Consider the following 18019-nt stretch of genomic DNA (forward strand, 5'->3'; position numbering starts at 1 on the left):
CTGATGTGGGGCTCAATCCCATAACGCCGGGATCACGCCCTGAGCCGAAGGCAGACGCCCAACCGCTGTGCCACCCAGGCGCCCCTAAATAAATAAATCTTTAAAAATAAATAAATAAATAAATAAATAAATAAATAAATAAATAAATAAATCTGACTGCTAATGCTAACAAGATAGAGAGGATTATTGAGCCAAGAACCTGAAGAGGTAAAAAAACCCACAGATAGATGGAACACTATCAGCTACTTTTGCGCTGAAGTTCAAAGTCCAAGCAATACACCAGGTTGCAAACTTACATGGTGGTCTCCCTAAGGAGACAAAGTCCAAATCTAGAGTCCACCAAACGTAAGAACCATGGTAACTCCCCTAACTGGATCAGAAATCTGAAAGGCTATATCCTGGGAGCAGAATTAAAACAATTCTTGCATGGTCTGAAGCCCACCTTTGAGAAATAAAGACAGTCAGAAAATCTCAAATGACGCTTAGAATAACATGTAACTGGACTACTGTCACCAGGTACCTGGGTGAATCAAATACAAATTCTCTATGGAAAACGACAGTATCATCCTAGACATTAAGTTATTCCTACAACTAATATTTCAAATAAAGAGCCCAGCACACAATCAAACAAAACCAAGCATATGAGAAGATAAGACAACAGGAAGAAAAACCAGCAGAATCTAATGAACAACGAAAATTATTTAAAGTATTCCCGTGAAAACAAATGCCAACAAACGTACTACATATCAAAATTTGTAGAATGCAGCTAGTGAACTGCTAAAAGGTAAATTTAAAGGCTTAAATGCATGTATTAAAAAAGAAGAAAAGCTCGGAATTAACAATCCAAACTCCATCTGAGAAATTAAGAGAATCACAAAATAGGCATTCTATGAAAGTAGAAGGAAAATAAAGATCAGAGTAGAAATTTATGAAGTACAAAACAAACATCTACAAAGAAGATTGATAAAACCAAAACGTGCATTTTTTAAAAGATTAGTGAAACTGATAAACCTCTGGTGAGACTAATGGGGGAAAAAAGGTAGACCCTATATAACAAAAAAGAGGACATCAAAGTGGCAGACCTACAGAGACACAAACTTCGATGGCAAAACTATAGAGCAAAGCAAGAAAAATCTATAGCCATGAAAATCAGGATGGCAGTTACTTCCAGGTAGAAGAAAAAAGTTGTGATGATGAGGGGCTGGAACTAGTGGAGCTTCTCAAGTACTGGCAATGTTCTATTCCTTGATCCGGAGGGTGGTTACACAGGCATTTGTTTTACATAAATTAAATAAGCTATACAGTCTCTACTTTGTACACTTTTCTGTATGTGTTATTGTTAGGAATTGAATCCTGTCCTTCAAAATTTCTGTTGTTGAGGCTCTAACCCCCAATGTGCATATTCAGAGATAGGACCTTTAAGGAGATAATTAAATGAGGTCATATGGGTGGGGCCCTAATCCCACAAGTCTGGCGTCCTTAAAAGAAGAGGAGACAACAGACCCCTCCACATCCACCATCAACACAGAGGAAAAGCAACGTGAGGACACAGCAAGAAAGGTATACATCTGTAACCCAGGAAGCGAGCCCACACCAGAAACTAACCTTGGCAACACCATGAACTTGGACTTTTGACCTCCAGACTATGAGAAAATAAATTTTGTTGTTTAAGACACCCAGTCTATGGTATTTTGTTATGACAGCCCTAGCAGATCAATATAGTTATGTTTTATATTTTGAAAGGTAAAATAAAATAGAAGGTGACAGGTGTCAAAAAAAATGCAATGAAATTTTGAGTACCATGAAGGAGGTAGAAGCCATTTATTATAAGTCTTCGGCTCAGGTCACAATCCCAAGGTCCTGGCATTGAGTCCCACAGAGTCCTGCTGAGCAGGGAGCCTGCTTCTCCCTCTCTCTCTGCCTGCTGCTTTCCATGCTTGTGCTCTCTCTCTCTAATAAATAAATAAAATCTTTAAAAAATAAAAAAATAAAAAATTAATAATTTTAACTGCAACAAATTAATATTTTAAAAGAAACACTTGCTAATTGCCCACCCTAACATATCAACTAATAGGTTTATTTTACCCTTTTCACACTTTTCTTACAACATTCTCTCTACTTGAAATATTTTTCATTCAGTGTAAGCCCTTTTCTCCAGCTGACCTAGCCAAATGAAATTAAATGTTGTACCCAAATCTCACACTACATAGAGAGCAGGTGGACAATGATATGCCCCCTGAATGTGATTACCGTGAAAAGAAACAGTGAAACTTGGGAAGGTAATTAAAATATTGGTCATAAAAAATAGTCAAAAAATATAAGATTTTGCTATTGCATACTAAAATGGGGCAGTCTAGTGAAAAGGTATTCTTCTCCCTTTTTTGTCATAAGATAGATACAACATAAAATTTGTCATTTTTAAGTTTATAATTCAGTGGCATTACTTTCACACTGTTGTGCCACCATCATTACTATCTATTTTCAAGACTTCTTTATCGAAACAAGTTTTTTTTTATTAAAGATTTTATTTATTTATTTGAGAGAGAAAGAGCTAGAGAGAGCACAAGAGGGGTGAAGGGCAGAGGGAGAAGCAGATTCCCCTCTGGGCAGGGAGCCTGATGTGGGACTCAATCCTGGGACTCCAGGATCATGACCTGAGCCTAAGGCAGACACTTAACCAACTGAGCCACACAGGGGGCCCCACAGCAAACTATTCATAAGCAGTAACTCCCCATTCTGCTCTCCCCTCAGCCCCTGGTAACTATAATATACCTTCTGTTTCTATGATTCTGCTTATTCTAAATATTTCACATAAGTGGAATCATATATTTGTCCCTTTGTGTACAGTTTAGTTCACTCAGCATATTTTTAAGGTTCATTTACGTTGTAGTAGGTATCAGAATATCATTCCTTTCCATGGCTTTGTAATATCCCACTGAATTTATTGCCTAACATTTTATTTCTCCATCTATCTTTTGTTGGGTATTTAGGTTGTTTCTGCCTCATAGCTATTGTAAATAATGCTGCAATGAAGATGGGCATACAAGTATCTGTTTGAGTCTGAGCATTCAGTTCTTTGAGATATACCTAGGAGTGGAATTGCTGAGTCATGAGGTAATTCTGTTTAGCTTTTTGAGGAACCACCGAAGTTTTCCATATTGGCTGCACCATTTTTTACATCCCTACCAACAATATATGAAAGTTCCCATTTTTTCCACATCCTCACCAACACTTGTTATTTTCTGGTTTTTTGGTTTGTCTTATGTGTGGTTTTTCTTGCTTTTTAAAAATTATAACCATCCTAGTAAGTGTGAAGTGGTGGTACATGGTGGCTTCGATTTACATTTCTCTAATGACTAAAGATATTGAGGACTTTTTCATGTGCTTATTAGCTATATACTATAACATCCTCTTTGGAGAAATGTCTATTCAAGTCTTTTCCCCATTTTTTTTTAAGAATTATTTATTTATTTATTTGTCAGAGAGAGAGAGAGAGAGAGAATGACAGCGTGCGCGCATGCACAAGCAGGGGGAACAGTAGGCAGAGGGAGAAGCGGGCTCCCTGCTGAGGAAAGAGCCAGATATGGGACGCCATTCCTAGACCCTGGCATCATGACCTGAGCCAAAGGCAGACGCTTAACTGACTGAGCCCCCCAGGTGTCCCTCTTTTTCCCATTTTTAAATTGAGCTGTTCGTCATTCTGTTATTAAGTTTTAGAAATTCTTTAGGTATTTTGAATATTAAACTATTATCAGATATACGATCATGTATACTTTTGAAATGAAGAACACAACATTTCTCATATAAAATAATATTTTATCTATAGTTTCATTTTATTTTATTTTATTTTTATTTTTAAAGATTTTATTTATTTATTTGACAGAGATAGAGACAGCCAGCGAGAGAGGGAACACAAGCAGGGGGAGTGGGAGAGGAAGAAGCAGGCTCATAGCGGAGGAGCCTGATGTGGGGCTCGATCCCATAACGCTGGGATCACGCCCTGAGCCGAAGGCAGACGCTTAACCGCTGTGCCACCCAGGCGCCCCCCAAGAGTAGTTTCATTTTAAAGTAGCTTGCTCAGATTTTTCTAAATGACTAATGAGATATTAGAAAATGTTATTAGTCTCTGCCTCTGGTCCCTGGAGAAGAACTTCCAAAACCTTGTAATTTCCTAAGTGATAAAACAAGAAGCATCTCTTGTTCTAATATTTGTCTTTGACTATCCCTAACAGTTCTCCTAAAACCCTTTTAAATTTCTAAACGGTAAAGTGCACTAGGAGCATCTTTTGTTCTACTGAGGTGACTCTGAGTAGGCTCCTAGAAGGATGGAGGCTGGAAAACAGAAAATCCAAGCCAAGATTAGAAGCTTGAAATTTTCAGCCCCACCCCACTCTCCAGATATGGGAGAGGGGCTAGAAATGGAGTTAATAATTGATCACACCTACATGAGGAAGCTTCCATAAAATCCCAATAGTACAGTGTTCAGAGAGCTTTTGGTTGGTAAATGCATCCACATCAGGAGGGCGATGAACTTCCATCATGAGGATGAAAGCTCCTGTACCTGGGACCCTCCTAGACCTCACCTTATCTCGTGGCTGTAAAGGTAAGTAAATTTCCCTAAGTTCTGTGAGCAGCTCTAGCAAATTAATCGACCTCATGGCTGTAAAGATGAGTAAATTTCCCTAAGTTCTGTGAGCAGCTCTAGCAAATTAATCGACCTAAAAGAGGAAGGAGGTCATGAGAACCTCTAATTTGTAGCTGCAATAACAATTTATAAGAAATATATATTTGGTCATATATATTTGGTCTTCATCCACAGTTCCCAAAATTGTTTGGTCCATAAAGATGAAATGGGTGTCTTGTTATAATGAAAGTGATTTGGGATCCCACCAAAGGGTGGGCGCTGGTTACCAGGCGGATCAACCATGTAATTAGAGGGTTAAACCTTTCAATCCTACTCTCAAAATCTCCAGGGAGGGAGGAGGGGCAGGAGGTTGAATCAGCCAATGACCAGTGACTTAGTCTATGACTAAGTCTATGATTTAGACTATGTAATGAAAGCCACATAAAAACCCAAGAAGACAGGTTTTTGGTTTTTGCTTTTTGGTTTTTTGGGGTTTTTTTTTGGTCTTTTTTAGACTTGGGAAACCAGAATGTTTTCATGTACCACTGAGCCAGGTCCCAAACTCCACAAGGACAGAAGCTCTTTTGTTAGGACCTTGCCCTATGTATCTCTTCATCTGGCTGTTGATTTGTATCCTTTATCATATCCTTTAATAAACTGGTAAATGTATAAATTTTTCCCTGAGTTCTGTGAGCTGCTATAGCAAATTAAACGAACCCAAGGAGGAGATAGTTGGAGGCTGCAATCTGTAGTTGGTCCATCAGAAAAACAAGTAACAGCCTGGTGTTTGTAACTGGCATCTAAAATGGGGGATGGAGGAGCAATCTTGAAGAATGAACCCTTAACCTGTGGAATCTGATGCTATCTTGAGCAGAATGTGTCAGAATTGGGTTGAATTCTCAGTCACCCCACTGGTGTCCAAGAATTTCTTGGTGGTGTGTGTAGCAGAACCAGCCCCCTTCACTGGAATTGGATCTGGGAACCTTAAAAGAGTAAATTAGACAGGTAAAAGATTATATTCAAGGGGCACCTGGGTGGCTCAGTCGGTTAAGCACCCAACTCTTGATTTTGGCTCAGGTCATGATCTCAGGGTCTGGGATCAAGTCCTGTGCTGGGCTCCACACTCAGCCTGGAGTCTGCTTGACCCTCTCCCTCTGCTCCACCCCCTGCTTATGCTCCCTCTCTCTCTCTCTCAAATAAATAACTAAAATCTTTTAAAAAAAATAATAAAGATTATGTTCAAGAACTGGATCTGGGAACCCTAAAAGAGTAGACAAGTCAGAGAGATAAAAGATTATGTTAAAATAAATTATACACTTGATCCCTAAACAACACAGGGATTAGGATGCCAACCCCAGCACAGTTGAAAATCCATGCATAACTTTTGATTCCCCCAAAACTTTACTGATAGTCTACTATTGATCAGAGGTCTTACCAATAACATAAACAGTTGATTAACACATGTTTTGTCATACAATAAAGTAAGCTAGAAAGAAGAAAAGGTTAAGAAAATCATAAGGATGAGAAAACACATTTACAGTACTGTTCTGTATTTATCAAAAAATCCACGTATATGTGCACTTGCACAGTTCAAATCCGTGTTAAGGACCAATTGCATACTGATTTACAAACAACAATTATTTCTCAATCCTTCAACAAAACATTTAAAAAGGTTTAACATTATATTCCATTCTAAAAGACCAAATTAACTATTGATGAGTTTAAGAGAATAAAAAAAAAGAAAAAAGAATGGGGAAAAAACAGGGGCAAGATTAATGAACTGAAACACACAAGAATGACATATTTAGTTTATTGTTTCAGAAGCAGCACCATTATGAAAATTAAGATGGTCCAGCCTATAGCTGTAAAAGGCTTTTCCCAAAGTACCACGACCTCTGAGGCACGAACTTCAAGTTGTATACCCAAAATCCATCCACCCCACTTTCTTTCCAAAAGCACACAAATTTTGTTGGGACAATAAAGGCCAATCCTAAATTTTCCAACCTCCTGGAAATGGCCATGTGACACAGTTCAGGATAATAAGATGTGTGTAAGATTTGAGGTAACTTGAGCTGAGGCTTCTTAGAAAATTCTTTAACTAGGGGCAAACAGAGATGGCATGAACCTTTTGCCCTTTTCCACTTTCTCCTCCTTTCTGTTTGGAGCTACACCGAGCAAGGCAATAGCATCAGCTATGTTGTAACTGACCCTGAGGAAAAGATTGAGAGAATTGCCCTAGCTTCAAAAGCAACATCCTTAAGTGATCACATCAACCCTGGAACGTCTACTTCTAAGTTTCTTATTATAACAGGGGCAACTAAGTACCTATTTTGTTTAACCACTGTTACTTGGAATTATGGTTAAACGAAACCAAACTCAATCTCTAACTAAAATTACCTCTAAACTCTCCAAGAATAGGTAGGGGACATCTATATATCCCTAATACCCACCATAATACATGGCACTAAAATATATTATATATATATATATATATATAAAATGAGATAGAAGGGTATAAAAGATCAAATGCAAGGGTTTTTTTTAATTAAGATTTATGTATTTTAGAGAAAGAGAGAGGCAGAGGAACAGAGGGAGAGGGAGAGAAAGAATCCCAAGGAGACTTTGAGCTGAGCATAGAGCCCAACTTGGGGCTCAATCCCACCACCCTGACATCATGAGCTGAGCAGAAATCAAGAGTCAGACACCTAACCGACTGAGCCACCCAGGTGCCTCCAAACGCAAGTTCTAATACACAAGCATAGAAGCCATGAAGCCAGCTACAAATTTTAGAGCTTTCAATTATACCTTAAAACAGAAATACATAGACTCTGAATACCTAAGAAAATGCCTTCTAAAATGCCATCAGCATCTCTTAAGTTAACTTTCATGGCAATCATAAAACTAACTGCATGCTTTTCTTACACTAAGAAACTTAAGAGAAAGTGATGCTTTCATTAACTGACCTGGGCTCTTATTTGATTATCAACCAACCAGAAGCTACAAACACAATATAAATAATTTTTTTTCTACATATAAAGAGCTCAAGTACGAGCTTAAATTTGCTAAAGTACGTGGAAGTCAAAAAAACAACAATGATGGCTTGGCTGTAACAGAAGATACAGTAATTCAATCTTACCATTAACAATCATGATGGGTAACTGAAACAGATCTCAAACTCAAACTCAAACTCTACTGGAAGCAAGGCAGGTAACATAAATTAAGTGAATTCTAAAATAGGGAAAAGGAACTAACAATCTAAAGAAGGTATGCCTTGACTAAAGCAGGAAACTTTGCAGCTCCAGCTAATGAAATGACAATTTCAGACCCCATGTTACTAGAGTGTACAATTAATTAAGAGAACCCCCAAATCCAAGTTTTTATGTTAAATTCCTCAATATTTAATTTGACATTTAAACCAGTAAAACACTTCTACAAGCCACTAATGTGCAACCTTGGAGCTAATATATATTAAGTACTTCCTATGTATACTTTATAAATACTTAACTTTAATGGAAAAAACCTAAAAATGTAATAATGAACCAGCTTCTGCTTTGAGCCAAGATGAATTAATAGGGTCTGCATTTATCATCCTGTCTGAACCGACTAAAATCCAGGGAAAAAATAGATAAAACAATAATTTTCAAGATAGTGAACATAAGGCAACAAAGGATAATGAATTCTCAAAAATGGGACACTGGTTAGGTCACCTTTCCAGTTAATATCAGCTTATTTACTAAACAGAGTTTCACACCATCATGCAAAGAACAAAACCACATGGAGCCTAAGAGTTTCTGTAAATTGAGGACATAAAGTTGAGAATTGAGGCAGGCCAAGATGTAAGAGTTGTAAGACACAACACCAGGGAGGAAAAAGCCACCAAGAGAAAGATCACCAGAGAAGCACCCTAAGCACTGAGCTAAATAAGGTCTGACAGCCCATGTGCTTTAAGAAATTAAACAAGGGTAGGAGAAAACAAAAACCTAAGAGGATTAGAGAGGGGAATTCCCAAAGCTCATGAAAGTCTGGTACAGTTCCTCTTCCCAATAGTAAGAGTGATTAATCTCAATTTATAAGGCATTGAGAGAGTACTCACTAGGGCTAGGGCTTGTATTGGAGAATAATTAGCCCTAGACTAAAAGCTACTCTGTTTACATCTAAAAAAAATCTTAAAAACAAGACCCTAAAGATCAAACTGTTTCCAAGTAACTTAACTTCACCCCATAAAAAAAACTCCAAAATACTTATAGGAATACAAAAAAATCCAGTACATGACAAAGTAATATTTACAAAGTCTGGCATTCAATTAAAAATTACCAGGCAACCATAGGGTGCCTGAGTGGCTCAGCTGGTTAAGCGCCCAATTCTTGGTTTCAGCTCAGGTCAGGATCTCATAGGTACCAGGTTAGAGCCTGCCCTACCCCCTGACCCCATCCCTGCCCCAGGGCAGGCTCCACACTTTGAGGGGAGTCTGCTTGAAGATTCTCTCTCCCTCTGTCCCTCCCCTGACTTGAGCACATGCTCTCTCTCAAATAAATAAATCTTTTAAAAAAATTACCAGGCATACAAAGAAGTAGAAAATATGAAAGTAGAAAATATTAATCAAAAACAACCCAAAAGGGATGCAGATGATATAATTAGTAGAAAATTAGTATATGATATTTAAACATTTAATGACTATATTCCACATGATGAAAAAGTTAAAATATTAAACATTTTATGTATAGACCTAACAAGGTATTTTTTAAAATAAAAAACTCAAATTGAAATTCTGGAGAAGAAAACTATGATGTCTAAGATGAAGCAACATAAACTATATGAAATTAAACATAGAGTAGGAAAAGACTGGGGAAAAAAGAACATCACTGGGTTGTGGGACAACTTAAAGCTGAATAATATATGTTTAATTGGATTCCCTGAATTAGAGAACTAAGGGAGAAAAAACAATTTTGAAAACTAAGGACAAAAGTTTTTACAAATTTAATGGAAACTAAACCTGCAGATCAAAAAGCTCAATTAAACTCAACCTCAAGAAACATGAAGAAATCAACACCAAGATCAATCATATAACTAAACTGCTTAAAATCCCTGATGCACAGAAAATCTTAAAAATAGCCAAAGAAAAAAGACATGTTATGTACAAAGGAATGTAATTTGTTTTCTGAAACACTGAAAATAAGAAGACAATAAAACATCTTTGAAGCAATAAAATTTAAAAAAAAAATCATTAGCTTAGAATTCTATATCCAGTAAAAAGAAACTATTTATAAATAAATAAACTATTTAAAAGGCAGAAAAATACTTTCACAGATGTGCATAAGCTGAAATAATTCATTATCAGCAGACTTGCTCTACAAGAAATATTAAATATCATTTGACCCAAAAGATAAATCCCTCCTTTCAAACATTTTTTTTTCCCATTTGGCTTTCTGAACATCACTTTCTTCTGGTTTTCCTTATCTCCTTGGCCCTTCTTTCTTATACCTACCTTCAAGTATTACTCCAGGTCTCAATCCTTAGGTGTCTCTACATTCATTCTCTACATCAAGTCATCCACTTCCATAGTTTTTTAAAATGCTATCTATACACCGAATACTCCCAGATAGACTCTCCAGTCAGACCTCTCTCTTGAACTAATAGACACAACAGTTTGATCAACTGCCTACACTTCATTTGAATGTTCAATAAACACATCAAACTTGACATATCTAAAGATCAAATTTAATATCCCCACTAGGACCATGATCCACCATCAATGCCCATTTGAGGAAATGGTGACACTATCTTTCCAATTCCTGGAGCCCAAAACTTTAGAGCTTATCTGTAACTCCTATCTTTCTCTCACATCAGAAGCAGTTCAGCAACCCATCCTATCAATTCTGTATTTGAAATAAATGTGAATTTGAGCATTTCTCACCATCCTTATCACTGCTAATGACTACAGTCCAAAGCTACCATAACTTCTTACAGCTGGAACATTAGAAGTGCCTAACTGCTCTCCCTGCTTCTGTACTTGCCAGATACTCCAACAGTATACTCTCAACAAAGCAGGCAGAGTGGTCCTTTTGAAACCAAGTCACTTATGCCTTCCTATCTCACCCAGAGAAAAGGCTGTAATCCTTACGATAACCTACATAGACCTTCAAAAAGTGTCTCTTTACCATCCTGTTAGCCTTCTGGTCTTACTTTCTCCAACTCTATCACTTTTCACTCCTTTCTATCATATTACCTTCACTGCTCCTCAAATATGTTTGGCCTCTCCCCATTCAGGAACTGTGTACTTGCTCTTCTCCATGTCTAAAATACTCTTACTCTAGATATCTGCATAGCTAGTTCCCTTGTTTCCTTCAAGTCTTCACTCAAAAGTCACCTTCTCAAAGAGGCATTCCCTGGCTATCTTACCTAAAATGTCACCTCCACCCCCCTCAATTTCCATGCTTTATTCTCCTTTCAGGTATTTATCCATCTTACATACTACTTATCACACTTATTTATCATCTTTATCTTTTGTCTCTCCTACTATAAACTAACTTCCATAAAGGCAACATTTTGTTCTAACTACCATAACCCCCTACCCCCTGCCTGATATGTTACAAGGCATGCAATAAATATTTGTTTAATGCATTTTTTTTAAAGATTTTATTTATTTATTTGACAGGGATAGAGACAGCCAGCGAGAGAGGGAACACAAGCAGGGGGAGTGGGAGAGGAAGAAGCAGGCTCACAGCAGAGGAGCCTGACGTGGGGCTCGATCCCACAACGCCGGGATCACGCCCTGAGCCGAAGGCAGACGCTTAACGACTAAGCCACCCAGGCGCCCCTGTTTAATGCATTTTAACTCTAGAATCCACCCTCTGTACTTCAATTTTTAACTGCTACCCAACACCTGTCAAAGACGTGCAGACAAGTGATATTCAAAGAAAATAGTACAATGGTCTTCAATTATGAGATAAATTATTCAACCCTATTTCTACATATTCAAAACTATCATTTTATAAAGCTGGATCTTTAAATCACTTTTTTCTCTATAGAAATAATATAGTAAGTCATGGTGTAATGTTCTGTCTAGGGCTTTTATTGAGAATTATTATTTTTTAAAAGCCATTTGAAGAACACTGCCACATAAAAGACAAAGCCATTATGACACCATTCATGATGGCATTACACACTATTTAAAGAAAATAATTTTTATTTTATTAACTCTTTAGAGCCGGGAAAAAATCATTCTTTCAAAAGTTGTTCATTATTAGCTAATAAAAATTTCTAGCCCACAATATATCCCTGACTCTTTCTCACTGTCTCCACACATATAACAAATTTCAGTATTAAATTAAACACCTAACTACCTCTAGTTCATATATCTAAGTTTTGGAGTATATTTATATTGAGCCCATCTGAGTTTACATGGATTTTTTTAAATGTCTTATTTGTAATTTGTCAATCTTATTGATAATTATCTTTAATAAAAGCCACCTCAAAATCTTTTTTCAGGTAAGTAACTGACAAGTATACTGTGTAATCCTCTAATACTACCACATATATGAAGACCAAAAAATTATAAAAAATTACTTATAGGTCATGAAAATCACTTCACTGTGTATATATATACACACAGTGATATACATATATAATATATATTGTAATACTATATTATAGTATTAATAAATTATACAATTATAATACTGTAATACAATATTGTAATATATATATATAGTAATACTGCTAGTCCATAATCTAATTTTTTAAGTAATTTGGCATTACCTAATTTCTCCCAACTACAAGGATGATGGTACTACTACTAACCAGAAATAAGCAAAGGAATGAAATGCAAAGATTTTACCTTAGGTGACAGTGATATATGAAAGCAACCTTAATTTACAAGTACAAACAAAGAGAAAGGTGAGCACGTTACAGAGAAAGGGTCAGAATTATTAAGATCTTAAAGATAATCTACTGCTAATAAAGGAAGTATTATCCACACCAATAAGAAAGTTACAAAAATCATCCATTTAGATATTTATAATACCTTATAAGAGTCTAATTACGTTCTTTTCCTACAAAAGTTTCTACTTATTAAAGTTAAAATGTATTCTCTGAGCATCTACCAAATAACAGTAGATACAGCTTTTACAGTTTCTATGGTCTATCACTCAGTAACCCAGTGACCAACAAAATCTCAGAATAGAAACACTAGATTGTTGCCACTTTGTTGCTATATCTTTTCATTCATCTTCCTTAAAGACCGAACCATAAGGTTATTGTCCTTTATTACTACACCATCTACTGAAGTCCCCCAAAGACAGTTACATGCACAACTAGACTTCAGTAAAAGGAACATAAAAGGCACTGTGGTAAGTGCTTTACATAATTCTTATAATGACACTTTTAGGTAAAATAATGACACTTTCTATACACCTTAGAAAACCAAGAGTGGGGCGCCTGGGTGGCACAGCGGTTAAGCGTCTGCCTTCGGCTCAGGACGTGATCCCGGCGTTATGGGATTGAGCCCCACATCAGGCTCCTCCACTGGGAGCCCGCTTCTTCCTCTCCCACTCCCCCTGCTTGTGTTCCTTCTCTCGCTGGCTGTCTATCTCTGTCAAATAAATAATAAAATAAAAAATCTTAAAAAAAAAAAAGAAAAGAAAACCAAGAGAGATTAAATCATTTTTCATAGACACACACAGGTAATAGTTATAAAGAAGACCCTCTCCAAGTCACCTTACTCAACCAGGGATGAGGGAAAATGGGGGAAGGGGTTAGGAAATACTTCCTAGAAGTATGCCTTAAAAAGAGAGTAGAAATTAAACAGGCAATAAAGAGGAGAAAAATAAAACAAAGGAACTGCAGGCAAAAGGGACAAACACAAAAAGGCAGAGTGGAATACAGTATTATGTGTGCTGAAAAACTAAAATCTCTCTTAATATCCATGGTCTCCAGTGACCCTCCTTTTATATATGTGGTTTAAACTGAATCCTGGCAATCACCTCATTCTGTAACTCTGGAAAAATTCCCTGGACTCTACTATTGAGGCAGCATTAACACACAAAAAGTGGACTCTGGAATCACAGAACCTGGGTTCTAATACTAACCATCACTTTACATATGACCTTGAACAATTTCCTGTATCCTAAGTTGCCACATTTGTAAAATGGACATAATAGCAGTAACTGACCCATGAAGTTAGTATGAGGATAAAATAAGTTAATAGATATAAAGTGCTTAAAGTTTAGAAAATGACTGCCACATTTGTAAAGTGAAAATAACAGGAGTAATTAACTCATAAAGTCAATACAAGAATGAAATAAGTTAACAGATATAAAGTGCTGAACATTAAGATAATGCCTGGCACATAGCAAGGGTGTCTATGTTAAGTGGAAACTGATATCACCACTGTGAACCAACCATTCCTCCCTTCTTCCTGCCTTAGATTTTTAAGTCCTTCTCTCAATCATCTCATTTTGCATTCTCTCCTATCTCTAAAGTTTCACTTAAAAGCTCTCTTTCAGTTTTTCTTTTGCAAGCACCACCCAATTTTCAATAAAATCACATCGTAGCCAACTGCCAGTTCAAAAGGCTAGCTCCAGTGTAAGGTGGTAGTGGGAAAAAACCTGACTTTTGCCCCTTTTGTACCAATACTAGTACTTGACTCTCTTCCTTTTTTATTCTCATTATTTTAACCTCCTCTTGTTCTTTGGCCTCAGTTATGCTGTGGTTTTAGTCACCTTTAATATATAGGTGTTATTCTGCTTCTCTCATTTCCTCTTCTCTTTTAAAGCATGAAAGAACTGGGTGAATAAATCTACCCAACATTTTATATATTCAAGAATATTCACCTAGCACCTATTATTTGTTAAGCATTATTTTGGGCATTATACCTAAGATGATATACATAGACAATGATGACTAGTCAAGGTAACTGGTGAGATCACCAACAAGAACATACTTGAGTAAAATAATGCAGACAAGCAACCAAAAATATTGTCCAAAGATTCAGGGAGATGATATATTAGAAAGCTAGGTTTTCCCATTATATGTTAAAGATCATCATGAACACATCCAGAAACAGAGTGTCCCAGATTGTGAGAGAGAAAAAAAGCAGTGTTTGACATGCCATAAAAGCTTGCTCCTAGTTCTCTCCTCATAATGGATGTAAGTTAATAAACCTAGGATACAGAGAAGTTACAACATAGTTTCAAAACTACATTACATGCACATACAAAAACATAAAGACAGTTTTGGGTGTGTGTATATGTGTGTTCTCATATTTGTCCTTTCGGATTTTTACTAGATTTGACTTCAAGGAGCCATTAAAATTTAAAATTTCTAAAAAGAATAAACTAATTTCTTGTGACTCAGTAGAACGTTACATTATGTGGTAAGCATAAAATACATGCCCGGTAATTCAAAATGTAATCAGGTACAGAATGAAGAGAAGGTTTTCAAAAAGATGACATAAAAATTTGTAAAGTATTTTTGCTTCCATACCAAACTTATTCTTGCCCCCCCCAAGGCAATATTCACATTATTCCCCTCTCTGGAAATTAGTCTATCCTAGTAGTATCCTCCAAATACTACTACCAATCCTTTATAATCCAGCACCTCTATGAGGCCTTCCTATCATAGAAAATATAATAATGGCACATTTTCAATAATGCCCCTTCTCTTAATTTCTACAGCACTTAAAATTATCATATAATTAACTCTCAATTGTTGAGTGACTCTTCCCCTCCTGGTATCAAGTACATGGTGTATTTTCCAAAACCACTCCTCCAACAATCTGATACCAAGTGAATTCAATTTGATTCTGACACTAACTACCAGGAGATAGCATCAGACTCCACATGTTCAAGGTCTTCATCCCATAAGACTACCATTTCAGTCACCTGTCAAAAGTATGGGGGCACGTGTACTTCTGACTCACTATAAATCAGCGGCTCCCATGACCCCCTCTCAGCCTCATCAATTTCTGAGAATGACTCACAGAACTAAGCAAAACACTCTACTTGCTATAACCAGTTTATTATAAAGGATACAAATGAGGAACCTCAAATGGAAGAGATGCATAAGGCAAGCAAGGTGAGAGGGAGATAGAGTTATGCCTTCCCTAGGTACACTACCTTCCCAGCACCTTGATGTGTTCACCAACCCCAAAGCTCTCCAAACCCTATTGCTTAGGAGTTTTTAATGGAGGACTCATTACATAGGCATGATTGTGGTCACTGGTGACTAACCTAATCTTTGCATTATGCTACAACTATACTCTGTAGCATAAATCAAAAGTTAAATAATCTCCCTCCACTATAAGTACAGATTCCTTGAGAGTAAGTTTACCTCTTAAATTTTGGATAAATCAACAATGCTAACTACATGGCAGATACTTCGTATTTATTTATTCAACATTCACTGAGAGCCAATGCATAACAGTAATTGGAGAGTGTTCTGATTCTACATATGCATATTACAAAATTCTCTTTTATTGACTTTGTTAGGTTTTTCATTATAAAGAAATGTATCTAAAAGGATTACAGTTAGATTTCAGAAAATTTTAATATTTCTTTGTATTTTAATTAAACATCTATTTATTGAACACACACTAGCTGCTAAGCAATGTTCTAGGTGGCTAGGAGTACAGCAGTTACCAAAATAAGCAAAAACCGGTTTCATCACACTTAATTCTAGGGCAGAAAAATAAGTAAAAGGTTTAGTCTGATAGAAATTAGAGACAAGGTGAGTAGAGCAGGACAGAAGATAGAAAATGCTGAGGAAAGAGGGAAGGGGTCGATTTTAGATAAGGTGAACAGAGAAGAGCACAATAAGCAAGCATATTGACATCTGAACAGACCTACCTGGAAAAGAAACAAGTATAAAGGCCACAAGGGAGGACAATACCTGGAATGTTCAAGAAACAGCAAGGAGGCCACTGTGGCTAGAAAATAACACATAAATCAAAGAGAGTAATGAACGAGAAGGTCAAAGTGGGCTGATGGGGGCCAGAATATAATGTAGAGCTGCTCAAGCCATTATAAGGCCTTCAGCTTTTACTTTCAATCAATTTAAATGTCTTTCAAAGTATCTTATTATAGGAGTGACATGATTTGACTACTTGCTATAGGCACTTTTATGGGTAAGGAAAACTAAACAGGAGGCTAGTTAGGTACCTAGATTTTACTAGTAACTAGTGAGCTGGGTACTGGAACTAGTTAAAAGCTACTGGAAAATCTAAGCAAAAGATGATGATGGCTTGGACTACAGGGGTGGTAATGAAAGAGGTGAAATGTGTTGTGACTCTGAATGTATTTTGAAGGTAGAACCACAAAGACTTTGATGACAGTTTCAATATGGGATGTGAGAAAAAGCAGTCAAGGAGGACTTCAAGGGAACAGAAATGGAAAGATGGAACTGCCACTTACTATATGTTGAACACTCAGAACAGTGCAGGTTTAGGGGGTTAGTATCAGAAGCTCAGTTGTGGACATGTTAAGTTTGAGATGCTCATTAGACATCCAACTGGAGAAAATCAATGAACTGTTCCAAAATGAGCCTGGGGTTCAAGGGAAAGGTCCAAACTACAGTATAAATGTGGGAGTCACCAGGGTACAGATGGTATTTAAGATAATGGGAACACATATGATAAACAGGGATAAGACATAAAAGAAAAAAGGTCCAAGAACTGAGGCCTTAATAGGCTGTAGAAATGAGGAAACAAGCAAAGAAAACTTATAAAGAGATACAAGACACATAGGAGAAAAATTACATGAGCATAATGTCCTAGAAGCAAAATAAGCAAAGTATTTGAAGGATGAGAGGGTGATTAACCATATTATATGGTCAAGTAAGAAGAGGACTGAGAAATGACATTTGATTTCAAAAGTAGCAGGTCATTTGTGGCCTTGATCACAGCAGTTTCTCTCAAGTAATGGGGTAGGGGCCAAAAGCCTACTACAGTATGTTCAAGGGATAACAGGAGCCAAAAAAAACTGGGAAGTTTGGATAACATCATATACCTTATATGGTCAAAGGGCCAAGGGTACAGTACCGATCACCTTCTTTATAAAGTAGGGATTCCAATAACCTTCCAAACACCAGGAAATTCTTTCCTTTGCAACACAGGTTTTCTGTTACCATTACATTTATGTTCCAGGTTATCTGCAAGGGGTTGGTACAACTTTAAGGACAAAATATTGATAAGATTTTATAAACAGAGAAATAAGAGATAAGCAACTTTTAAATAAAAACTGGTCTTCCCAAAAACCAAGAGAAGTATTAATGGTCACATTCTTAACAAGCACATTTCTTAAACTTGACCTTATACAGTCTCCCATAGAGCACATCACATCACAAAAGCACTCAAAGATTTACAGCTTTCCTGATCTCAACTCAGTTCGTCCCCACATTCCC

General features: G+C 36.8%; 1 protein-coding gene across 5 annotated transcripts in view; it reads right to left on the minus strand.

Annotated features, from left to right (window-relative positions):
* JMJD1C (jumonji domain containing 1C) overlaps positions 1–18019 on the minus strand; it is a 272649-nt gene that overhangs the window by 239697 nt on the left and 14933 nt on the right. The window lies entirely within an intron of this gene.

Source organism: Ailuropoda melanoleuca, chromosome 6 (genome assembly GCF_002007445.2).
Source record: "Ailuropoda melanoleuca isolate Jingjing chromosome 6, ASM200744v2, whole genome shotgun sequence".
Classification (NCBI taxonomy): domain Eukaryota; kingdom Metazoa; phylum Chordata; class Mammalia; order Carnivora; family Ursidae; genus Ailuropoda; species Ailuropoda melanoleuca.